The sequence below is a fragment of the Plectropomus leopardus genome, chromosome 3, assembly GCF_026936395.1.
Source record: "Plectropomus leopardus strain MGB_pleo_1.0 chromosome 3, ASM2693639v1, whole genome shotgun sequence".
In the NCBI taxonomy this organism is placed as follows: domain Eukaryota; kingdom Metazoa; phylum Chordata; class Actinopteri; order Perciformes; family Serranidae; genus Plectropomus; species Plectropomus leopardus.
The window spans coordinates 13,799,526-13,826,849 of record NC_142178.1 but is presented as its reverse complement, the minus strand read 5'-3'; the positions used below and the strand labels follow the sequence as shown (position 1 = coordinate 13,826,849).

Below are 27,324 nucleotides of genomic sequence, written 5' to 3'. Positions count from 1 at the left end.
TGTTTTTGCAAAATAGCTTGAAATAACACACACTTTATAGTAATCCATCAACACAGGCATACATGTTTGTCAAAAAAGTGGTATTTTTTTTTAAATAAAAACAAAAAAAGCATACTGTAGGTCTGCAATAATTTCTTTTAATATGATCCATGTTATTGTTTGCCAGATAACATGAACACACCAAGCTGACTGAAACTTTTTAAACTTTTTAAGGTAAATAACTATTATGATTTAACAAAACAAACAAAATGCAAATTATGCATCATCTAACAGTTACAGCATTTATAGACAATCAACAGAGCATACATGTTGTGGTATTTATACACACAGAAATTACAGAGAATGCAGAAAAAAAGTAACTTACCAGAAAGAAGATAAGAGTATGCAAAGATTTTTATCATAGTGAAAAAGATGATCAAAGAAAAAAAATAAAATGTACTAGAAACAGGTCAGTCCAGCCAGAGTTTTTGAGTATGTTAAAGTATTTAAATTCCCATTGCATCATTTCAATGTAAAGGTTTAGTCTGACATGTGTCAGCTGAACAGCAAACAGGCTCTGTATCTGACACTTTTAAAACCTCAGTGACCACATTAAAAGCACTTGACAAAGAAAGCAAAGAATGACTGCCAGCATATGAGGAAGAACCGCTTTAGAAAATAATTCAATAATCTATAAAGTAAGTAAAAACAGAGGTCCCATTTTCACACATTAATGTATTGTCAAAAGGGACATTTTCCATCCACTTTCAATTTTGGTATAAAAAAACATGAGCGTTAATTCCAAATATTATTATTATTGTTGTAGTAATAATAATAACAATAATAATAATAATAATAACAATAATACTAATAATAATAAAAGATGATTGTGGTTAAGTGTGATGGATTCAGAAAATACATGATGACAGAACATTAACATCGTTGCATAGGCACTGCAAACTTTTCATCATCTCTGGATGACTTTAAACATACTGACATACTATATATGCACATAGAAAATGATATGTTTGTTTGACCTGTGCACTGCTCCTTATGTCTGCTGTGGTCTTTCTCACTCAGTGTACTACATCTGCAGATAGGTTATACCTCATACAGACAATAAGAGTACCTTGTGCATTAACAGTATAAAATGCAGTTTAGAGTGGCAACATTTGTTTATTTGTTGGGATCCCCATCAGCTGTGCCTTAGAGCACAGCTAATCTTCCAAGGGTCCACATTTTAAAACACATATTAAACATTTCAGTACACAAAATAACACATTTAAAAAGATACATTTGACATGACTATAAACACAAATAGCAAACATAGGATTGAGAAAAAACAATGTGATATGTGATTAATGAATATATACATGTATGAAAAGAAAAAATTATTAACTCTCTCAATGTCATGCCTCATCCTTATGGTTTAATTGTCTTTTTTGTTCTCCTTGTGTTTTATTGTTTTGTACTTCCTGTTTTATTCTGAAACTCACATCTTGTCTCACTTCCTGCTCCTGTGTGATTACCTGCCTAGCCTTAATGTGTTGCACCTGTGTCCAGTTGTCTCCCCTCTCCCTTTAGTGTAGTCTCTGTGTCCCCTTCCTTCTGTGCCAGTTCATCTTGATTTTCTGTCAGCGTCCCAGCTGTCCTTGTGTGAGTTTTGTGAGCCTTTTTGACCCGATTTCTGTTTTTGCAATCTGTCCTTTGCCAGACAATTTTTACCCCTGCCTGAGCTTTGTTTGGATCTTTTGTGTAACAACCTGTTTTCTGGCTATTAAAGGACTAACAGTTTATTCTTTCCACATGGTGTCTGTGTCTCAATTTGGGACCAAGCCTGTGGTGCAGTGTTTGTGACACTCAATATAGTTTGCAGAAAAGAAAAAAAAATACACAGACACACAGCATCTTTCAAATTTGATTTTTTTTTTAAACGTGTTTCCTTATTTGCTTTTTTAACATCCATTTCTGTGTTAATGTAGTCAGTAATAGAAGTAAAAAAATCCACACTAAATTAAGAATCAACCTTCTGTTGCCTGTCTGGTGGCATTAAATTACACTAAACTGTGTTAAAATGACTGTGCTGATATGATTGTAAAACATTCCATGTCAGAAATGCAGTGTTCATCCTGTCTTAAACTTTTGGCCAGTGAAATTGAGGTGCATGTTATTTATGTTAGTGATATGTGGACAGTGGAAAGCAAGGTGTGCCACTTTGTTTTGCATTAGCTGGAGTTTAATTTGTTTTGGTTTTTTTTGGTTTTTTTTTGCTTTTGGTAGTATTCACCCATATTATGCAGCAGTAATCGAAAATAGAAAAGCAGAAAATGGAGCGTTTAGTTATATCAGCTGTAAAGAATTTTCTTTATCACCTTTTACAGCTAATGCCTTGCCCATTCTTTTTGACAATAGTGCCAATGTGTTCCAGTTTGCTTTTAAGGATCCAGGTATCATCTGCTTGCAGTTGTATACAGGCTACAGTAGGTGTGGGCACAGACACTAAGAAATAACTCACCGAAGAGAAGACAAGAGTAAATAAAAATTTTCTTGCGCTTGGATATGATGCGGATCATCACTTTCTTAAATAGACCAAATATTCTGACAAATTGACTTTTAGTGTATTGAATTCTGAATTGTTTTTTTCTAACACTCCCCGAAGGAGAAATATTAAGAACAACATCAGTTCGAGGAGAAATTATCCCCAGAACTGGAATAGAAAAGAAGTGAGAGAACTCTTCCTTAGGATATACAGTGCTTCACTGACTTGACACATGAATATGAAAGACTAGGCTTTGAGTTGCTATGACCTTTGGAAGGCACGGACATGATATTAAACATTGCCAATGGAACATGCAAGTTATTTTTGGTTATCCTGCTGATGATCCAGTAACCCACCGGGGATCATCAGAGAATGAGTCCACTGCCTTGTGATCTGCCCACTGACTTCCTTAGGCCAGAGCAGCTGATTGTGTTTTCTTTGTTTACTCAGGGTGGTGGCCATAAACAGATTGCCTGGGAACCGGACAAATCTGCAAGCTCCTGTTTATTTTCTCTGGCAGATCTTCAAGTGGCCTGAGATATGCCTAGCCAATCGCAATTGTTAATCTACATGGGGTGTATCTGAGATGAAGACTATGAAGAGGAGCGTCATTGAGTCATTTTCAACTAGATTTATCGCCTTGCAGTTGTATGCCTCTGTGTACCAGTCAAGGTGCAGTAACAATTCACATCTGTGTCTGTGAAAACATGGATGCCTGACTCACATCTTAAGCCCTGGCAGCCCCAAAGATCTGCAAAATCAGCAAAATTTCAAGGTGGGTACATAGGGTTAGTAGCACCAGTTCAGTACTTGACCAAATATCTCCCCATCAGTTTGACTTTTGTATATGAAAAATGGCCAGAAAAGTGACAAGTTGCTTTTTTTTTTTTTTTGCAAAAAAGTATATCACAGTTGATCTTTGACCTCTTGGCAGAACTTCATCACTATATCCCATAAGATATTTATATAAAAGTGTGTATGAATTCTTGAGGAATCGCCAAAAACATGTAATGTGAGGTCACTGTGACCTAGACCTTTGACCTTTGACCACCACCAGTCATCAGAAGTGTCACACTATAATATATTGTCCAAACTTTGGTTAAAAAAAAGTAGTTTTAGTAGTATGTCATCCAAAATATCACAAAAGAGTCATTGTAAAGTATGTTGTCCAACTGTAATAGTATGGTATTTAGTCAAAAACATGACAAAAAAGTAATTGTATAATATGTCATCCAAAATATGACAAAAAGGTCATAGTATAGTATACTATCTAAAATATAGTAAAATAGTCATAGTATAGTTTTTCTTCCAAAATAAGACAACAACATCATAGTATTGTATGTCATCCAAAAATGACAAAAAAATACATCATAATGTATACCATCCAACATGGTATGTCATCTAAGGTATGGTAAAAGAGTATAGTATGTCATCCAAGCCATGACAAAAAGTCATACTACAGTATGTCATCCAAAATATGGCAGACACATCATACTATAGTATGTCATCCAAAATCTATAACAAAGTCCCACTATAGAATGTCATCAATATGACAAAAAGTCATACTTTCATATGACATCTAAAATATGACAAAAATTCAACTTAAACACAAGAAACTTGTGCTCCAGAAAAAGGATAAGCACTCAACGAAGAACCTAGGATCACTAGCCAGCTATTATGGCCTAAATATAAAGGCCAGTGAGCAGTGATAACTAACAATTCTTTGGGGTTATCAGGTGGGAACCTCCTTCCATCTGTGTTTCACCTAGTTAGTCCCACAACACCTCAAGGAGGCTAGGCAGTGAACTCTGGCATCCCAGAGCCACTCCCCTAGTGCCATCCCTCACTGCTCCTATGCAGCCCAAACAGCACTGCCACCTTCAACAGACCCAGGCTCCATTTATGCAAGCTCCAGGCAGCGACAGTGCCAATGCTACCTTCCCTAGCAACTGCTACATATCTTACCTTACCTCTCTTACCACATGGCTTATCACAGCCTAAACAGCATCGCCAGCTTCCACAGACGCAGGCTCCATTTATGCAAGCCTGAGATAGTTACAATGCCGATACTACTAGACACAAGGCTAAGCTATCACATGGCTATCACATATACAAGGCTAAGCCACCACATGGCTATCACAGACACAAGGCCAAGCTACCACATGGCTATCACAGGTACAAGGCCAAGCTACCACATGGCTATCACAGGGACACAGCCAAGCTACCACATGGCTATCACAGATAGAAGGCCGAGCTACCACATGGCTATCACAGATACAACGCTAAACTACCATGTGGCTATCACAGCCCGAACAGCACTGCCACCTTCAACAGACCCAAAAAAGTCATACTAAAGTATGTTGTCAAAAATATCATTAAACAAGTCATTGTATAGTACGTCATCAAGAATGTGACAAAATGTTATAGTATAGTGTGTAGTCCAAAATATGATAAAAAATTCATTTTGTAGTATTTTGTCCAAAAAATGAAGAAAAAGTAATAATGTAGTATGTTGTTCAAAATATAACAAAAACGGCATACAATAGTATGATGTCAAAAATATGACAAAAAGCCAAAAAAAAAAAAAAAGCCAAAGCCAAAAATGTCATAGTATAGTATGTAGTGCAAAATATGATAAACAAAAGTAATACTATAGAATATTGTTCATTGTATAAAAAATACTTCCAACTATAGTATTACATCAAAAATATGACAAGTATTACTATTATATGTTGTCCAAAACACGATTAAAAAAAAGTAACACGACAGTATGTTGTCCAAAATATGGTAAAGAAGTCATACCATGGTATGTTGTCAAAAACATGACATAATAGTCATACTATAGTATGACATCCAAAGTATGGCAAAGAAATTGTATTAAAGTATGCTGTCAAAAACATGGCAAAAAAGTTTTTGTATGGTATGTCATCCAAAATATGGCAAAAAAGTCATAGTATCATATGTTAACCAAAATATAACAAAAGAATCATACTAAAGCATGTCGTCCAAAATATGACAAAAAAGTCATAATATAGTATGATATCCAACATATGTCAAAACTCATTGTATAGCATGTCATCCAAAATATGATAATAAAGTCATTTTATAGTATGTTTTCTGAAAAAATGAAGAAAAAAATAGTATGGCATTTTCAGTCATTTTTTCGACAAGCTAAATTATTGTTTATTTGGCTGTTTTTGCAGCATTCTATGCTATTGCTTGTCTCAACATGCTATTTTAAGCAGTTTTCAGCTGTTTTCAGATGTTTTGGGAAATTGTCATATTTTGACTCTTTTTGGCGTATGGCATTTACGGTTGTTGACATGCTAACTTATTGTGTTTTTGGCTGTTTTTGCAGCATTCTATGCTATGGCGTGTCTAGGCACACTATTTTATGCAGTTTTCAGCTGTTTTTGGAATATGTCATATTTTGACATTTTTTGCCATACTGCATTGTTGGTCATTTTTTCAACATGCTATATCATGGTGTTTATGGATGTTTTTGAAGCATTCTATGCTATTGCATGTCTCAGCACACTATTTTAGGCAGTTTTCAGCTGTTTTTTGGGACAAATTGAGTATCTGTTGGTGTGTGATCACCAGTCTCTTTTGTCTCTCCGGCAGAAGGTCAGAGATTTAGGTGCCTTTGATCAAGATGGACGGAATACTTTGCCCCCGCTAACTGCAGCCTTTGACAATGTGGACCTCGCCACCTAGTGGGTTTCTGTGGTACTGCACTAGAGTGGTTCAAATCGTATCTGGCTGACAGAAGTATGAGAATAAGCCTTGGAAATTCAGAGTCCAACTCTGCTCCATTGCCGTATGGGGTTCCACAGGGGTCGATTTTAGAGCCCCTCCTTTTCTCTTTGTATTTACTGCCCCTGGGCTCCATCCTGAGAAAGCATGGCATCTCTTTCCACTGTTATGCTGACGACAGTCATATATGTGCCACAGAAAAAGAAAAAATGCTTTCTCTCTCACACTACTTCTCGCATGTCTTAAAGACATCAAAGCCTGGCTGGCTTTGAACTTTTTAAATTTCACTGAGAAAAAAAACAGAAGTGATGGTGTTTGGTCCCAGAAGCCCTTGTGGACCCCTTCCTGTTGACTTGGGCCCTTTGGCAGATTATTTAAAGCCAACAGTCTAAAACTTGGGTTTTAAGATGGACAGCTAAAATTACTGTCCATCTTTGTCTTGTCCAATTGGATCGGCAAATTTGTTCTGTAGTGAAGTCCAGCTTTTTTCAAATTAGGCGGCTGGCAAAGGTGAAGCCTTTCCTCGCACAACAGCACTTTGAAACAGTAATTTATACCTTCATCACATGCAAAACGCAGCCACGCGCCTATTAACTGGAGTATGTAAGAGGGACTCCCATCCTGGCCTCCCTCCACTGGCTGCCTGTGCACTTTAGAGTCCATTTTAAGATTCTTTTATTTGTTTTTAAATCTTTATATGGTCTGGCCCCATCTTACCTCTCTGAGCTCCTTCACCCCTACACCACTGCTTGGTGCCTCAGATAAGCTGATGTGCTGCTCGTGGAGGTACCGAGGGTCAAAACGGAAGCTCAGAGGTGATAGACCTTTTTCTGTTGCTGCTCCTAAATTCTGGAATGAGCTTCCCCTTCACATTAGACAAGCCTCCTCACTGTCCATTTTTAAAACTCATCTTGAAGCCTATTTTTATTTCTTGGCTTTAAACCCTGGATGAGACTCTGCTTCTGTTTGTGTTTTATGGTTTGTTTTTAGTTATTGTTTTTACTGTCTTTAAATTGTTTTTTAAACAATGAAACAATTCTCTTAGTGTTTATACCTGTTTTATTTCATCCAATTTTTTAAAATTGTTTAATGTCTGCGTTGTTTTCTATTTTTAAGTACAGTAAAGTCCCAAAAAACAGCGTATAACACTTGGTATAGCATATAAAGGCAGGTTATGGTATACAGTGTTAAAAAACAATCCCAAAAGGCCCCAAAACAATTAAAATAGCATGTTGAAAACAACAGCAAAAAAGTACGGCTACAATATAGCAAAATTTTCAAAAATTGACATATCTAAATAACACTAAGACTAGCATATAGAGGCATGTAATAGTATAAAGTTGAGAAAAGACATGCCAAAAAGGCAAAAAAAACCCAAAACATAAAATAGGATGTTGAAAACAAGACATAAAAAAACAAGACTACAGAGAAATGTCAAAATTTCACATGTCCAAAAAAAACTCAAAACCACTTAAGACAGCATGCACAGGCATGTTATAGTATACAGTGTTGAAAAAAACATCAAAAAACGACCCAAAAACCCATAAAATAACATGCTGAAAAAATAACTAAAAAAGCAAGGCTATAGCATGGCGTCAATGTCAAAAAGTCACAGGTCAAAAGTCCAAAAAACAGCTGAAAACAACTTATTATAAAATGCAGAGGCATGCTATATCATGCAGTGTTGAAAAAACATCCAAAAAATGGTCGAAAACCACATAAAAAAGCATGTTGAAAAAATGACCAAAAAAGCAAGGCTATAGTATGGCAAAAAAGTCAAAATTTCACATGTCCCAAAAAGAACTGAAAACCCTTCAAAACAGTATAAAATAGCGTGGTGAGACACGCCATAGCATTTAAATGTGCAAATATGATCAAAAACACCATCATTTTGCATGTCAAAGAAAATGACCAAAAAGCAAGGCTATAGTATGGCAAAAAAGTCAAAATTTGACATGTCTCAAAAACAAATGAAAACACTTTAAAATGTCATAAAATATCGTGCTGAGACACGCCATTGCATTTAAAGGTGCAAATATGATCAAAAACACCATAATTTCACATGTCAAAGAAAATGACCAAAAGGCAAGGCTATAGTATGGCAAAAAAGTCAAAATTTGACATGTCTCAAAAACAGCTGAAAACACTTTAAAATGTCATAAAATATCGTGCTGAGACACGCCATTGCATTTAAAAGTGCAAATATGATCAAAAACACCCTAATTTCGCATTTTGAAAAAAATAACCAAAAACCAAGGCTATAGTATGGCAAAAAAGTCAAAATTTGACATGTCCAAAAAACAGCTGAAAACACCAAAAAACAGCATAAAATAGCGAGCTTAGAGACGCCATAGCCTTCAAACCTGTAAAAATTTCCCAAAATACCATCATTTTGCATGTCAAACAAAATGACCAAAAAGCAAGGCTATAGTATGGCAAAAAAGTCAAAATTTGACATGTCTCAAAAACAAATGAAAACACTTTAAAATGTCATAAAATAGCATGCTGAGACAAGCCATTGCATTTAAAGGTGCAAATATGATCAAAAACACCATAATTTCACATGTCAAAGAAAATGACCAAAAGGCAAGGCTATAGTATGGCAAAAAAGTCAAAATTTGACATGTCTCAAAAACAGCTGAAAACACTTTAAAATGTCATAAAATATCGTGCTGAGACACGCCATTGCATTTAAAAGTGCAAATATGATCAAAAACACCATAATTTCGCATGTCAAAGAAAATGACCAACAAGCAAGGCTATAGTATGGCAAAAATGTCAAAATTTGACATGTTTCAAAAACAGCTGAAAACACTTCAAAACAGTATAAAATAGCGTGCTGAGACAAGCCATTGCATTTAAATTGCAAATTCGGTCAAAAACACCCTAATTTGGCATGTGGAAAAAATGACTAAAAAAGCAAGGCTATAGTATGGCAAAAATGTCAAAATTTGACATGTTTCAAAAACAGCTGAAAACACTTCAAAACAGCATAAAATAGCATGCTGAGACAAGCCATTGCATTTAAAGGTGCAAATATGATCAAAAACACCATAATTTCACATGTCAAAGAAAATGACCAAAAGGCAAGGCTATAGTATGGCAAAAAAGTCAAAATTTCACATGTCCCAAAAAGAGCTGAAAACACTTTAAAATGTCATAAAATATCGTGCTGAGACACGCCATTGCATTTAAAAGTGCAAATATGATCAAAAACACCATAATTTCGCATGTCAAAGAAAATGACCAACAAGCAAGGCTATAGTATGGCAAAAATGTCAAAATTTGACATGTTTCAAAAACAGCTGAAAACACTTCAAAACAGTATAAAATAGCGTGCTGAGACAAGCCATAGCATTTAAACGTGCAAATTCGGTCAAAAACACCCTAATTTGGCATGTGGAAAAAATGACTAAAAAAGCAAGGCTATAGTATGGCAAAAATGTCAAAATTTGACATGTTTCAAAAACAGCTGAAAACACTTCAAAACAGCATAAAATAGCATGCTGAGACAAGCCATTGCATTTAAAGGTGCAAATATGATCAAAAACACCATAATTTCACATGTCAAAGAAAATGACCAAAAGGCAAGGCTATAGTATGGCAAAAAAGTCAAAATTTCACATGTCCCAAAAAGAGCTGAAAACACTTTAAAATGTCATAAAATAGCGTGCTGAGACACGCCATTGCATTTAAACGTGCAAATATGGTCAAAAACACCTTAATTTAGCATGTGGAAAAAATGACTAAAAAAGCAAGGCTATAGTATGGCAAAAAAGTCAAAATTTGACATGTCCAAAAAACAGCTGAAAACACCAAAAAACAGCATAAAATAGCGAGCTTAGAGACGCCATAGCCTTCAAACCTGTAAAAATTTCCCAAAATACCATCATTTTGCATGTCAAACAAAATGACCAAAAAGCAAGGCTATAGTATGGCAAAAACGTCAAAATTTGACATGTCCCAAAAAGAGCTGAAAACACTTTAAAATGTCATAAAATATCGTGCTGAGACACGCCATTGCATTTAAATGTACAAATATGGTCAAAAACACCTTAATTTAGCATGTGGAAAAAATGACTAGAAAAGCAAGGCTATAGTATGGCAAAAAAGTCAAAATTTCACATGTCCCAAACAGAGCTGAAAACCCTTCAAAACAGTATAAAATAGCGTGGTGAGACACGCCATAGCATTTAAATGTGCAAATATGATCAAAAACACCATCATTTTGCATGTCAAAGAAAATGACCAAAAAGCAAGGCTATAGTATGGCAAAAAAGTCAAAATTTGACATGTCTCAAAAACAGCTGAAAACACTTTAAAATGTCATAAAATATCGTGCTGAGACACGCCATTGCATTTAAAAGTGCAAATATGATCAAAAACACCCTAATTTCGCATTTTGAAAAAAATAACCAAAAAGCAAGGCTATAGTATGGCAAAAATGTCAAAATTTGACATGTTTCAAAAACAGCTGAAAACCCTTCAAAACAGTATAAAATAGCGTGCTGAGACAAGCCATAGCATTTAAAGGTGCAAATATGATCAAAAACACCATAATTTCGCATGTCAAAGAAAATGACCAACAAGCAAGGCTATAGCATGGCAAAAATGTCAAAATTTGACATGTCCCAAAAACAGCTGAAAACACTTCAAAACAGTATAAAATAGCGTGCTGAGACAAGCCATTGCATTTAAAAGTGCAAATATGGTCAAAAACACCATAATTTCGCATGTGGAAAAAATGACTACAAAAGCAAGGCTATAGTAAGGCAAAAATGTCAAAATTTGACAAGTTTCAAAAACAGCTGAAAACACTTCAAAACAGTATAAAATAGCGTGCTGAGACAAGCCATAGCATTTAAAGGTGCAAATTCGGTCAAAAACACCATCATTTTGCATGTCAAAGAAAATGACCAAAAAGCAAGGCTATAGTATGGCAAAAAAGTCAAAATTTGACATGTTTCAAAAACAGCTGAAAACACTTCAAAACAGTATAAAATAGCATGCTGAGACACGCCATAGCATTTAAAGGTGAAAATATGATCAAAAACACCATAATTTCGCATGTGGAAAAAATGACTACAAAAGCAAGGCTATAGTAAGGCAAAAAAGTCAAAATTTCACATGTCTCAAAAAGAGCTGAAAACACTTCAAAACAGTATAAAATAGCATGCTGAGACACGCCATAGCATTTAAATGTGCAAATATGATCAAAAACACCATCATTTTGCATGTCAAAGAAAATGACTAAAAAGCAAGGCTATAGTATGGCAAAAAAGTCAAAATTTGACATGTTTCAAAAACAGCTGAAAACACTTCAAAACAGTATAAAATAGCGTGCTGAGACAAGCCATTGCATTTAAACGTGCAAATTCGGTCAAAAACACCCTAATTTGGCATGTGGAAAAAATGACTAAAAAAGCAAGGCTATAGTATGGCAAAAATGTCAAAATTTGACAAGTTTCAAAAACAGCTGAAAACACTTCAAAACAGTATAAAATAGCGTGCTGAGACAAGCCATAGCATTTAAAGGTGCAAATATGGTCAAAAACACCATCATTTTGCATGTCAAAGAAAATGACCAAAAAGCAAGGCTATAGTAAGGCAAAAAAGTCAAAATTTGACATGTCTCAAAAACAGCTGAAAACACTTTAAAATGTCTTAAAATATCGTGCTGAGACACACCATTGCATTTAAATGTGCAAATATGGTCAAAAACACCATAATTTCGCATGTGGAAAAAATGACTACAAAAGCAAGGCTATAGTAAGGCAAAAAAGTCAAAATTTCACATGTCTCAAAAAGAGCTGAAAACACTTCAAAACAGTATAAAATAGCATGCTGAGACACGCCATAGCATTTAAATGTGCAAATATGATCAAAAACACCATCATTTTGCATGTCAAAGAAAATGACTAAAAAGCAAGGCTATAGTATGGCAAAAAAGTCAAAATTTGACATGTTTCAAAAACAGCTGAAAACACTTCAAAACAGTATAAAATAGCGTGCTGAGACAAGCCATTGCATTTAAAAGTGCAAATATGGTCAAAAACACCATAATTTGGCATGTGGAAAAAATGACTAAAAAAGCAAGGCTATAGTATGGCAAAAATGTCAAAATTTGACAAGTTTCAAAAACAGCTGAAAACACTTCAAAACAGTATAAAATAGCGTGCTGAGACAAGCCATAGCATTTAAAGGTGCAAATTCGGTCAAAAACACCATCATTTTGCATGTCAAAGAAAATGACCAAAAAGCAAGGCTATAGTATGGCAAAAAAGTCAAAATTTGACATGTTTCAAAAACAGCTGAAAACACTTCAAAACAGTATAAAATAGCGTGCTGAGACACGCCATAGCATTTAAATGTGCAAATATGATCAAAAACACCATAATTTCGCATGTGGAAAAAATGACTACAAAAGCAAGGCTATAGTAAGGCAAAAAAGTCAAAATTTCACATGTCTCAAAAAGAGCTGAAAACACTTCAAAACAGTATAAAATAGCGTGCTGAGACACGCCATAGCATTTAAATGTGCAAATATGATCAAAAACACCATCATTTTGCATGTCAAAGAAAATGACCAAAAAGCAAGGCTATAGTATGGCAAAAAAGTCAAAATTTGACATGTTTCAAAAACAGCTGAAAACACTTCAAAACAGTATAAAATAGCGTGCTGAGACAAGCCATTGCATTTAAACGTGCAAATTCGGTCAAAAACACCATAATTTGGCATGTGGAAAAAATGACTAAAAAAGCAAGGCTATAGTATGGCAAAAATGTCAAAATTTGACAAGTTTCAAAAACAGCTGAAAACACTTCAAAACAGTATAAAATAGCGTGCTGAGACAAGCCATAGCATTTAAAGGTGCAAATTCGGTCAAAAACACCATCATTTTGCATGTCAAAGAAAATGACCAAAAAGCAAGGCTATAGTATGGCAAAAAAGTCAAAATTTGACATGTCTCAAAAACAGCTGAAAACACTTTAAAATGTCATAAAATATCGTGCTGAGACACACCATTGCATTTAAAAGTGCAAATATGGTCAAAAACACCATAATTTCGCATGTGGAAAAAATGACTACAAAAGCAAGGCTATAGTAAGGCAAAAAAGTCAAAATTTCACATGTCTCAAAAAGAGCTGAAAACACTTCAAAACAGTATAAAATAGCGTGCTGACACACGCCATAGCATTTAAATGTGCAAATATGATCAAAACCACCATCATTTTGCATGTCAAAGAAAATGACCAAAAAGCAAGGCTATAGTATGGCAAAAAAGTCAAAATTTGACATGTTTCAAAAACAGCTGAAAAAACTTCAAAACAGTATAAAATAGCGTGCTGAGACAAGCCATTGCATTTAAACGTGCAAATTCGGTCAAAAACACCATAATTTGGCATGTGGAAAAAATGACTAAAAAAGCAAGGCTATAGTATGGCAAAAAAGTCAAAATTTGACATGTCTCAAAAACAGCTGAAAACACTTTAAAATGTCTTAAAATATCGTGCTGAGACACACCATTGCATTTAAATGTGCAAATATGGTCAAAAACACCTTAATTTAGCATGTGGAAAAAATGACTAAAAAAGCAAGGCTATAGTAAGGCAAAAAAGTCAAAATTTCACATGTCCCAAAAAGAGATGAAAACACTTCAAAACAGTATAAAATAGCGTGCTGACACACGCCATAGCATTTAAATGTGCAAATATGATCAAAACCACCATCATTTTGCATGTCAAAGAAAATGACCAAAAAGCAAGGCTATAGTAAGGCAAAAAAGTCAAAATTTCACATGTTTCAAAAACAGCTGAAAACACTTCAAAACAGTATAAAATAGCGTGCTGAGACAAGCCATTGCATTTAAACGTGCAAATTCGGTCAAAAACACCATAATTTGGCATGTGGAAAAAATGACTAAAAAAGCAAGGCTATAGTATGGCAAAAATGTCAAAATTTGACATGTCTCAAAAACAGCTGAAAACACTTTAAAATGTCTTAAAATATCGTGCTGAGACACACCATTGCATTTAAATGTGCAAATATGGTCAAAAACACCTTAATTTAGCATGTGGAAAAAATGACTAAAAAAGCAAGGCTATAGTAAGGCAAAAAAGTCAAAATTTCACATGTCCCAGAAAGAGCTGAAAACACTTCAAAACAGTATAAAATAGCGTGCTGACACACGCCATAGCATTTAAATGTGCAAATATGATCAAAACCACCATCATTTTGCATGTCAAAGAAAATGACCAAAAAGCAAGGCTATAGTAAGGCAAAAAAGTCAAAATTTCACATGTTTCAAAAACAGCTGAAAACACTTCAAAACAGTATAAAATAGCGTGCTGAGACAAGCCATTGCATTTAAACGTGCAAATTCGGTCAAAAACACCATAATTTGGCATGTGGAAAAAATGACTAAAAAAGCAAGGCTATAGTATGGCAAAAATGTCAAAATTTGACATGTCTCAAAAACAGCTGAAAACACTTCAAAACAGTATAAAATAGCGTGCTGAGACAAGCCATTGCATTTAAAAGTGCAAATATGGTCAAAAACACCATAATTTCGCATGTGGAAAAAATGACTAAAAAAGCAAGGCTATAGTAAGGCAAAAAAGTCAAAATTTCACATGTCTCAAAAAGAGCTGAAAACACTTCAAAACAGTATAAAATAGCGTGCTGAGACACGCCATAGCATTTAAATGTGCAAATATGGTCAAAAACACCATAATTTCGCATGTGGAAAAAATGACTACAAAAGCAAGGCTATAGTAAGGCAAAAATGTCAAAATTTGACAAGTTTCAAAAACAGCTGAAAACACTTCAAAACAGTATAAAATAGCGTGCTGAGACAAGCCATAGCATTTAAAGGTGCAAATTCGGTCAAAAACACCATAATTTGGCATGTGGAAATAATGACCAAAAAGCAAGGCTATAGTATGGCAAAAAAGTCAAAATTTGACATGTCTCAAAAACAGCTGAAAACACTTTAAAATGTCTTAAAATATCGTGCTGAGACACACCATTGCATTTAAATGTGCAAATATGGTCAAAAACACCTTAATTTAGCATGTGGAAAAAATGACTAAAAAAGCAAGGCTATAGTAAGGCAAAAAAGTCAAAATTTCACATGTCCCAGAAAGAGCTGAAAACACTTCAAAACAGTATAAAATAGCGTGCTGAGACACGCCATAGCATTTAAATGTGCAAATATGGTCAAAAACACCTTAATTTCGCATGTGGAAAAAAATGACCAAAAAGCAAGGCTATAGTATGGCAAAAAAGTCAAAATTTCACATGTTTCAAAAACAGCTGAAAACACTTCAAAACAGTATAAAATAGCGTGCTGAGACAAGCCATTGCATTTAAATGTGCAAATATGGTCAAAAACCCCATAATTTGGCATGTGGAAAATGACCAAAAAGCAAGGCTATAGTATGGCAAAAATGTCAAAATTTGACATGTTTCAAAAACAGCTGAAAACACTTCAAAACAGTATAAAATAGCGTGCTGAGACAAGCCATTGCATTTAAAAGTGCAAATATGGTCAAAAACACCATAATTTCGCATGTGGAAGAAATGACTACAAAAGCAAGGCTATAGTATGGCAAAAAAGTCAAAATTTGACATGTCTCAAAAACAGCTGAAAACACTTTAAAATGTCTTAAAATATCGTGCTGAGACACACCATTGCATTTAAATGTGCAAATATGGTCAAAAACACCTTAATTTAGCATGTGGAAAAAATGACTAAAAAAGCAAGGCTATAGTAAGGCAAAAAAGTCAAAATTTCACATGTCCCAGAAAGAGCTGAAAACACTTCAAAACAGTATAAAATAGCGTGCTGACACACGCCATAGCATTTAAATGTGCAAATATGATCAAAACCACCATCATTTTGCATGTCAAAGAAAATGACCAAAAAGCAAGGCTATAGTATGGCAAAAAAGTCAAAATTTGACATGTTTCAAAAACAGCTGAAAACACTTCAAAACAGTATAAAATAGCGTGCTGAGACAAGCCATTGCATTTAAACGTGCAAATTCGGTCAAAAACACCATAATTTGGCATGTGGAAAAAATGACTAAAAAAGCAAGGCTATAGTATGGCAAAAATGTCAAAATTTGACATGTCTCAAAAACAGCTGAAAACACTTCAAAACAGTATAAAATAGCGTGCTGAGACAAGCCATTGCATTTAAATGTGCAAATATGGTCAAAAACACCTTAATTTAGCATGTGGAAAAAATGACTAAAAAAGCAAGGCTATAGTAAGGCAAAAAAGTCAAAATTTCACATGTTTCAAAAACAGCTGAAAACACTTCAAAACAGTATAAAATAGCGTGCTGAGACACGCCATAGCATTTAAATGTGCAAATATGATCAAAAACACCATAATTTGGCATGTGGAAAAAATGACTAAAAAAGCAAGGCTATAGTATGGCAAAAATGTCAAAATTTGACATGTCTCAAAAACAGCTGAAAACACTTCAAAACAGTATAAAATAGCGTGCTGAGACAAGCCATTGCATTTAAAAGTGCAAATATGGTCAAAAACACCATAATTTCGCATGTGGAAAAAATGACTAAAAAAGCAAGGCTATAGTATGGCAAAAAAGTCAAAATTTGACATGTTTCAAAAACAGCTGAAAACACTTCAAAACAGTATAAAATAGCGTGCTGAGACAAGCCATTGCATTTAAAAGTGCAAATATGGTCAAAAACACCATAATTTCGCATGTGGAAAAAATGATTAAAAAAGCAAGGCTATAGTATGGCAAAAAAGTCAAAATTTGACATGTCTCAAAAACAGCTGAAAACACTTCAAAACAGTATAAAATAGCGTGCTGAGACAAGCCATTGCATTTAAATGTGCAAATTCGGTCAAAAACACCCTAATTTGGCATGTGGAAAAAATGACTAAAAAAGCAAGGCTATAGTAAGGCAAAAAGGTCAAAATTTGACATGTTTCAAAAACAGCTGAAAACACTTCAAAACAGTATAAAATAGCGTGGTGAGACACGCCATAGCATTTAAATGTGCAAATATGATCAAAACCACCATCATTTTGCATGTCAAAGAAAATGACCAAAAAGCAAGGCTATAGTAAGGCAAAAAAGTCAAAATTTCACATGTTTCAAAAACAGCTGAAAACACTTCAAAACAGTATAAAATAGCGTGCTGAGACAAGCCATAGCATTTAAAGGTGCAAATTCGGTCAAAAACACCATCATTTTGCATGTCAAAGAAAATGACCAAAAAGCAAGGCTATAGTATGGCAAAAAAGTCAAAATTTGACATGTTTCAAAAACAGCTGAAAACACTTCAAAACAGTATAAAATAGCGTGCTGAGACAAGCCATTGCATTTAAATGTGCAAATATGGTCAAAAACACCATAATTTGGCATGTGGAAAAAATGACTACAAAAGCAAGGCTATAGTATGGCAAAAAAGTCAAAATTTGACATGTCTCAAAAACAGCTGAAAACACTTCAAAACAGTATAAAATAGCGTGCTGAGACAAGCCATTGCATTTAAATGTGCAAATATGGTCAAAAACACCTTAATTTAGCATGTGGAAAAAATGACTAAAAAAGCAAGGCTATAGTATGGCAAAAAAGTCAAAATTTGACATGTTTCAAAAACAGCTGAAAACACTTCAAAACAGTATAAAATAGCGTGCTGAGACAAGCCATTGCATTTAAAAGTGCAAATATGGTCAAAAACACCATAATTTCGCATGTGGAAAAAATGACTAAAAAAGCAAGGCTATAGTATGGCAAAAAAGTCAAAATTTGACATGTTTCAAAAACAGCTGAAAACACTTCAAAACAGTATAAAATAGCGTGCTGAGACAAGCCATTGCATTTAAAAGTGCAAATATGGTCAAAAACACCATAATTTCGCATGTGGAAAAAATGACTACAAAAGCAAGGCTATAGTATGGCAAAAAAGTCAAAATTTGACATGTCTCAAAAACAGCTGAAAACACTTTAAAATGTCTTAAAATATCGTGCTGAGACAAGCCATTGCATTTAAATGTGCAAATATGGTCAAAAACACCTTAATTTAGCATGTGGAAAAAATGACTAAAAAAGCAAGGCTATAGTAAGGCAAAAAAGTCAAAATTTGACAAGTTTCAAAAACAGCTGAAAACACTTCAAAACAGTATAAAATAGCGTGGTGAGACACGCCATAGCATTTAAATGTGCAAATATGATCAAAAACACCATCATTTTGCATGTCAAAGAAAATGACCAAAAAGCAAGGCTATAGTATGGCAAAAAAGTCAAAATTTGACATGTCTCAAAAACAGCTGAAAACACTTTAAAATGTATAAAATAGCGTGCTGAGACACGCCATTGCATTTAAATGTGCAAATATGGTCAAAAACACCTTAATTTAGCATGTGGAAAAAATGACTAAAAAAGCAAGGCTATAGTAAGGCAAAAAAGTCAAAATTTCACATGTCCCAGAAAGAGCTGAAAACACTTCAAAACAGTATAAAATAGCGTGCTGACACACGCCATAGCATTTAAATGTGCAAATATGATCAAAACCACCATCATTTTGCATGTCAAAGAAAATGACCAAAAAGCAAGGCTATAGTATGGCAAAAAAGTCAAAATTTGACATGTTTCAAAAACAGCTGAAAACACTTCAAAACAGTATAAAATAGCGTGCTGAGACAAGCCATTGCATTTAAACGTGCAAATTCGGTCAAAAACACCATAATTTGGCATGTGGAAAAAATGACTAAAAAAGCAAGGCTATAGTATGGCAAAAAAGTCAAAATTTGACATGTCTCAAAAACAGCTGAAAACACTTCAAAACAGTATAAAATAGCGTGCTGAGACACGCCATAGCATTTAAATGTGCAAATATGGTCAAAAACACCATAATTTCGCATGTGGAAGAAATGACTACAAAAGCAAGGCTATAGTATGGCAAAAAAGTCAAAATTTGACATGTCTCAAAAACAGCTGAAAACACTTTAAAATGTCTTAAAATAGCGTGCTGAGACAAGCCATTGCATTTAAACGTGCAAATTCGGTCAAAAACACCATAATTTCGCATGTGGAAAAAATGACTACAAAAGCAAGGCTATAGTAAGGCAAAAAAGTCAAAATTTCACATGTCTCAAAAAGAGCTGAAAACACTTCAAAACAGTATAAAATAGCGTGCTGACACACGCCATAGCATTTAAATGTGCAAATATGATCAAAAACACCATCATTTTGCATGTCAAAGAAAATGACCAAAAAGCAAGGCTATAGTATGGCAAAAAAGTCAAAATTTGACATGTTTCAAAAACAGCTGAAAACACTTCAAAACAGTATAAAATAGCGTGCTGAGACAAGCCATTGCATTTAAACGTGCAAATTCGGTCAAAAACACCCTAATTTGGCATGTGGAAAAAATGACTACAAAAGCAAGGCTATAGTAAGGCAAAAAGGTCAAAATTTGACATGTTTCAAAAACAGCTGAAAACACTTCAAAACAGTATAAAATAGCGTGCTGAGACAAGCCATTGCATTTAAATGTGCAAATATGGTCAAAAACACCTTAATTTAGCATGTGGAAAAAATGACTAAAAAAGCAAGGCTATAGTAAGGCAAAAAAGTCAAAATTTGACATGTCTCAAAAACAGCTGAAAACACTTTAAAATGTCTTAAAATATCGTGCTGAGACACGCCATTGCATTTAAATGTGCAAATATGGTCAAAAACACCTTAATTTAGCATGTGGAAAAAATGACTAAAAAAGCAAGGCTATAGTATGGCAAAAAAGTCAAAATTTGACATGTTTCAAAAACAGCTGAAAACACTTCAAAACAGTATAAAATAGCGTGCTGAGACAAGCCATTGCATTTAAAGGTGCAAATTCAGTCAAAAACACCCTAATTTGGCATGTGGAAAAAATGACTAAAAAAGCAAGGCTATAGTAAGGCAAAAATGTCAAAATTTGACATGTCCCAAAAACAGCTGAAAACACTTTAAAATGTCATAAAATATCGTGCTGAGACACGCCATTGCATTTAAAGGTGCAAATATGGTCAAAAACACCTTAATTTAGCATGTGGAAAAAATGACAAAAAAAGCAAGGCTATAGTATGGCAAAAAAGTCAAAATTTGACATGTCTCAAAAACAGCTGAAAACACTTCAAAACAGTATAAAATAGCGTGCTGAGACACGCCATTGCATTTAAATGTGCAAATATGGTAAAAAACACCTTAATTTAGCATGTGGAAAAAATGACTAAAAAAGCAAGGCTATAGTATGGCAAAAAGTCAAAATTTGACATGTCTCAAAAAGAGCTGAAAACACTTCAAAACAGTATAAAATAGCGTGCTGAGACAAGCCATAGCATTTAAAGGTGCAAATTCGGTCAAAAACACCATCATTTTGCATGTCAAAGAAAATGACCAAAAAGCAAGGCTATAATATGGCAAAAAAGTCAAAATTTGACATGTCTCAAAAACAGCTGAAAACACTTCAAAACAGTATAAAATAGCGTGGTGAGACACGCCATAGCATTTAAATGTGCAAATATGATCAAAAACACCATCATTTTGCATGTCAAAGAAAATGACCAAAAAGCAAGGCTATAGTATGGCAAAAAAGTCAAAATTTGACATGTTTCAAAAACAGCTGAAAAAACTTCAAAACAGTATAAAATAGCGTGCTGAGACAAGCCATTGCATTTAAAAGTGCAAATATGGTCAAAAACACCATAATTTCGCATGTGGAAGAAATGACTACAAAAGCAAGGCTATAGTATGGCAAAAAAGTCAAAATTTGACATGTCTCAAAAAGAGCTGAAAACACTTCAAAACAGTGTAAAATAGCGTGCTGAGACAAGCCATTGCATTTAAACGTGCAAATTCGGTCAAAAACACCATAATTTGGCATGTGGAAAAAATGACTAAAAAAGCAAGGCTATAGAAAGGCAAAAAGTCAAAATTTGACATGTTTCAAAAACAGCTGAAAACACTTCAAAACAGTATAAAATAGCGTGCTGAGACAAGATAGCATTTAAAGGTGCAAATTCGGTCAAAAACACCATAATTTGGCATGTGGAAATAATGACTACAAAAGCAAGGCTATAGTAAGGCAAAAACGTCAAAATTTGACATGTCTCAAAAACAGCTGAAAACACTTTAAAATGTCATAAAATATCGTGCTGAGACACGCCATTGCATTTAAATGTGCAAATATGGTCAAAAACACCTTAATTTAGCATGTGGAAAAAATGACTAAAAACCAAGGCTATAGTAAGGCAAAAAAGTCAAAATTTCACATGTCCCAAAAAGAGCTGAAAACACTTCAAAACAGTATAAAATAGCGTGCTGACACACGCCATAGCATTTAAATGTGCAAATATGGTCAAAACCACCATCATTTTGCATGTCAAAGAAAATGACCAAAAAGCAAGGCTATAGTATGGCAAAAAAGTCAAAATTTGACATGTTTCAAAAACAGCTGAAAACACTTCAAAACAGTATAAAATAGCGTGCTGAGACAAGCCATTGCATTTAAATGTGCAAATATGGTCAAAAACACCATAATTTGGCATGTGGAAAAAATGACAAAAAAAGCAAGGCTATAGTATGGCAAAAAAGTCAAAATTTGACATGTCTCAAAAACAGCTGAAAACACTTCAAAACAGTATAAAATAGCGTGCTGAGACAAGCCATTGCATTTAAAAGTGCAAATATGGTCAAAAACACCATAATTTCGCATGTGGAAAAAATGACTAAAAAAGCAAGGCTATAGTAAGGCAAAAAGGTCAAAATTTGACATGTTTCAAAAACAGCTGAAAACACTTCAAAACAGTATAAAATAGCGTGCTGAGACAAGCCATTGCATTTAAAAGTGCAAATATGGTCAAAAACACCATAATTTCGCATGTCAAAGAAAAGAACAAAAAAGCAAGGCTATAGTATGGCAAAAAAGTCAAAATTTGACATGTCTCAAAAACAGCTGAAAAAACTTCAAAACAGTATAAAATAGCGTGCTGAGACAAGCCATTGCATTTAAAAGTGCAAATATGGTCAAAAACACCCTAATTTGGCATGTGGAAAAAATGACTAAAAAAGCAAGGCTATAGTATGGCAAAAATGTCAAAATTTGACATGTTTCAAAAACAGCTGAAAAAACTTCAAAACAGTATAAAATAGCGTGCTGAGACAAGCCATTGCATTTAAAAGTGCAAATATGGTCAAAAACACCCTAATTTGGCATGTGGAAAAAATGACTAAAAAAGCAAGGCTATAGTATGGCAAAAATTTCAAAATTTGACATGTCTCAAAAACAGCTGAAAACACTTCAAAACAGTATAAAATAGCGTGCTGAGACAAGCCATTGCATTTAAAAGTGCAAATATGGTCAAAAACACCCTAATTTCGCATGTGGAAAAAATCACTACAAAAGCAAGGCTATAGTAAGGCAAAAAGGTCAAAATTTGACATGTTTCAAAAACAGCTGAAAACACTTCAAAACAGTATAAAATAGCGTGCTGAGACAAGCCATAGCATTTAAAGGTGCAAATTCGGTCAAAAACACCATCATTTTGCATGTCAAAGAAAATGACCAAAAAGCAAGGCTATAGTATGGCAAAAAAGTCAAAATTTGACATGTCTCAAAAACAGCTGAAAACACTTTAAAATGTCTTAAAATATCGTGCTGAGACACGCCATTGCATTTAAAAGTGCAAATATGGTCAAAAACACCCTAATTTGGCATGTGGAAAAAATGACTACAAAAGCAAGGCTATAGTATGGCAAAAATGTCAAAATTGGACATGTCTCAAAAAGAGCTGAAAACACTTCAAAACAGTATAAAATAGCGTGCTGACACACGCCATAGCATTTAAATGTGCAAATATGATCAAAACCACCATCATTTTGCATGTCAAAGAAAATGACCAAAAAGCAAGGCTATAGTAAGGCAAAAAAGTCAAAATTTGACATGTTTCAAAAACAGCTGAAAACACTTCAAAACAGTATAAAATAGCGTGCTGAGACAAGCCATTGCATTTAAACGTGCAAATTCGGTCAAAAACACCCTAATTTGGCATGTGGAAAAAATGACTACAAAAGCAAGGCTATAGTATGGCAAAAATGGCAAAATTTGACATGTCTCAAAAACAGCTGAAAACACTTCAAAACAGTATAAAATAGCGTGCTGAGACAAGCCATTGCATTTAAAAGTGCAAATATGGTCAAAAACACCATAATTTGGCATGTGGAAAAAATGACTACAAAAGCAAGGCTATAGTAAGGCAAAAATGTCAAAATTTGACATGTCTCAAAAACAGCTGAAAACACTTTAAAATGTCTTAAAGTACCGTGCTGAGACACGCCATTGCATTTAAATGTGCAAATATGGTCAAAAACACCTTAATTTAGCATGTGGAAAAAATGACTAAAAAAGCAAGGCTATAGTAAGGCAAAAAAGTCAAAATTTCACATGTCCCAGAAAGAGCTGAAAACACTTCAAAACAGTATAAAATAGCGTGCTGACACACGCCATAGCATTTAAATGTGCAAATATGATCAAAACCACCATCATGTTGCATGTCAAAGAAAATGACCAAAAAGCAAGGCTATAGTATGGCAAAAAAGTCAAAATTTGACATGTTTCAAAAACAGCTGAAAACACTTCAAAACAGTATAAAATAGCGTGCTGAGACAAGCCATTGCATTTAAACGTGCAAATTCGGTCAAAAACACCCTAATTTGGCATGTGGAAAAAATGACTAAAAAAGCAAGGCTATAGTAAGGCAAAAATGTCAAAATTTGACATGTCCCAAAAACAGCTGAAAACACTTTAAAATGTCATAAAATATCGTGCTGAGACACGCCATTGCATTTAAAGGTGCAAATATGGTCAAAAACACCTTAATTTAGCATGTGGAAAAAATGACAAAAAAAGCAAGGCTATAGTATGGCAAAAAAGTCAAAATTTGACATGTCTCAAAAACAGCTGAAAACACTTCAAAACAGTATAAAATAGCGTGCTGAGACACGCCATTGCATTTAAATGTGCAAATATGGTAAAAAACACCTTAATTTAGCATGTGGAAAAAATGACTAAAAAAGCAAGGCTATAGTATGGCAAAAAGGTCAAAATTTGACATATTTTAAAAACAGCTGAAAACACTTCAAAACAGTATAAAATAGCGTGCTGAGACAAGCCATAGCATTTAAAGGTGCAAATTCGGTCAAAAACACCCTAATTTGGCATGTGGAAAAAATGACTAAAAAAGCAAGGCTATAGTATGGCAAAAAAGTCAAAATTTCACATGTCCCAAAAACAGCTGAAAACACTTTAAAATGTCATAAAATATCGTGCTGAGACACGCCATTGCATTTAAATGTGCAAATATGGTCAAAAACACCTTAATTTAGCATGTGGAAAAAATGACTAAAAAAGCAAGGCTATAGTATGGCAAAAATTTCAAAATTTCACATGTCCCAAAAACAGCTGAAAACACTTCAAAACAGTATAAAATAGCGTGCTGACACACGCCATAGCATTTAAATGTGCAAATATGGTCAAAAACACCCTAATTTTGCATGTCAAAGAAAATGACCAAAAAGCAAGGCTATAGTATGGCAAAAAAGTCAAAATTTGACATGTTTCAAAAACAGCTGAAAACACTTCAAAACAGTGTAAAATAGCGTGCTGAGACAAGCCATTGCATTTAAAAGTGCAAATATGGTCAAAACCACCATCATTTTGCATGTCAAAGAAAATGACCAAAAAGCAAGGCTATAGTATGGCAAAAAAGTCAAAATTTCACATGTTTCAAAAAGAGCTGTAAACACTTCAAAACAGTGTAAAATAGCGTGCTGAGACAAGCCATTGCATTTAAAAGTGCAAATATGGTCAAAAACACCATAATTTGGCATGTGGAAAAAATGACTACAAAAGCAAGGCTATAGTAAGGTAAAAAAGTCAAAATTTGACATGTCTCAAAAAGAGCTGAAAACACTTCAAAACAGTGTAAAATAGCGTGCTGAGACAAGCCATTGCATTTAAATGTGCAAATATGGTCAAAAACACCTTAATTTAGCATGTGGAAAAAATGACTAAAAAAGCAAGGCTATAGTATGGCAAAAAAGTCAAAATTTGACATGTCTCAAAAACAGCTGAAAACACTTCAAAATGTCTTAAAAAATCGTGCTGAGACACGCCATTGCATTTAAATGTGCAAATATGGTCAAAAACACCTTAATTTAGCATGTGGAAAAAATGACTACAAAAGCAAGGCTATAGTAAGGCAAAAATGTCAAAATTTCACATGTCCCAAAAAGAGCTGAAAACACTTTAAAATGTCATAAAATATCGTGCTGAGACACGCCATTGCATTTAAATGTGCAAATATGGTCAAAAACACCTTAATTTAGCATGTGGAAAAAATGACTAAAAAAGCAAGGCTATAGTATGGCAAAAATTTCAAAATTTCACATGTCCCAAAAAGAGCTGAAAACACTTCAAAACAGTATAAAATAGCGTGCTGACACACGCCATAGCATTTAAATGTGCAAATATGATCAAAAACACCATCATTTTGCATGTCAAAGAAAATGACCAAAAAGCAAGGCTATAGTACAGCAAAAAAGTCAAAATTTGACATGTTTCAAAAACATCTGAAAAAACTTCAAAACAGTATAAAATAGCGTGCTGAGACAAGCCATTGCATTTAAAAGTGCAAATTCGGTCAAAAACACCCTAATTTGGCATGTGGAAAAAATGACTACAAAAGCAAGGCTATAGTATGGCAAAAATGTCAAAATTTGACATGTCTCAAAAACAGCTGAAAACACTTCAAAACAGTATAAAATAGCGTGCTGAGACAAGCCATTGCATTTAAAAGTGCAAATTCGGTCAAAAACACCATCATTTTGCATGTCAAAGAAAATGACCAAAAAGCAAGGCTATAGTATGGCAAAAAAGTCAAAATTTGACATGTTTCAAAAACAGCTGAAAACACTTCAAAACAGTATAAAATAGCGTGCTGAGACAAGCCATTGCATTTAAAAGTGCAAATTCGGTCAAAAACACCATCATGTTGCATGTCAAAGAAAATGACCAAAAAGCAAGGCTATAGTATGGCAAAAATGTCAAAATTTGACATGTCTCAAAAACAGCTGAAAACACTTTAAAATGTCTTAAAATATCGTGCTGAGACACGCCATTGCATTTAAATGTGCAAATATGGTCAAAAACACCTTAATTTAGCATGTGGAAAAAATGACTAAAAAAGCAAGGCTATAGTATGGCAAAAAAGTCAAAATTTGACATGTCTCAAAAACAGCTGAAAACACTTCAAAACAGTATAAAATAGCGTGCTGAGACAAGCCATAGCATTTAAAGGTGCAAATTCGGTCAAAAACACCCTAATTTGGCATGTGGAAAAAATGACAAAAAAAGCAAGGCTATAGTATGGCAAAAAACTCAAAATTTGACATGTCTCAAAAACAGCTGAAAACACTTCAAAACAGTATAAAATAGCGTGCTGAGACAAGCCATTGCATTTAAAAGTGCAAATATGGTCAAAAACACCATAATTTCGCATGTGGAAGAAATGACTACAAAAGCAAGGCTATAGTATGGCAAAAAGGTCAAAATTTGACATGTTTCAAAAACAGCTGAAAACACTTCAAAACAGTATAAAATAGCGTGCTGAGACACGCCATTGCATTTAAATGTGCAAATATGGTAAAAAACACCTTAATTTAGCATGTGGAAAAAATGACTAAAAAAGCAAGGCTATAGTATGGCAAAAATTTCAAAATTTGACATGTCTCAAAAATAGCTGAAAACACTTCAAAACAGTATAAAATAGCGTGCTGAGACAAGCCATAGCATTTAAAGGTGCAAATTCGGTCAAAAACACCATCATTTTGCATGTCAAAGAAAATGACCAAAAAGCAAGGCTATAGTATGGCAAAAAAGTCAAAATTTGACATGTCTCAAAAACAGCTGAAAACACTTCAAAACAGTATAAAATAGCGTGCTGAGACACGCCATTGCAT

General features: G+C 34.1%; 1 long non-coding RNA gene across 1 annotated transcript in view; it reads left to right on the top strand.

Moving 5' to 3' along the window:
* Window positions 1–1,512: 1,512 nt before the first annotated feature.
* Window positions 1,513–27,324, top strand: part of LOC121941857 (uncharacterized) — a 38,198-nt gene continuing 12,386 nt past the window's right edge. Inside the window, exons 1-2 of the long non-coding RNA XR_015776129.1 lie at window positions 1,513–1,635; window positions 2,969–3,293. This is a non-coding gene — a long non-coding RNA (uncharacterized LOC121941857). The remainder of the gene's footprint in view (window positions 1,636–2,968; window positions 3,294–27,324) is intronic.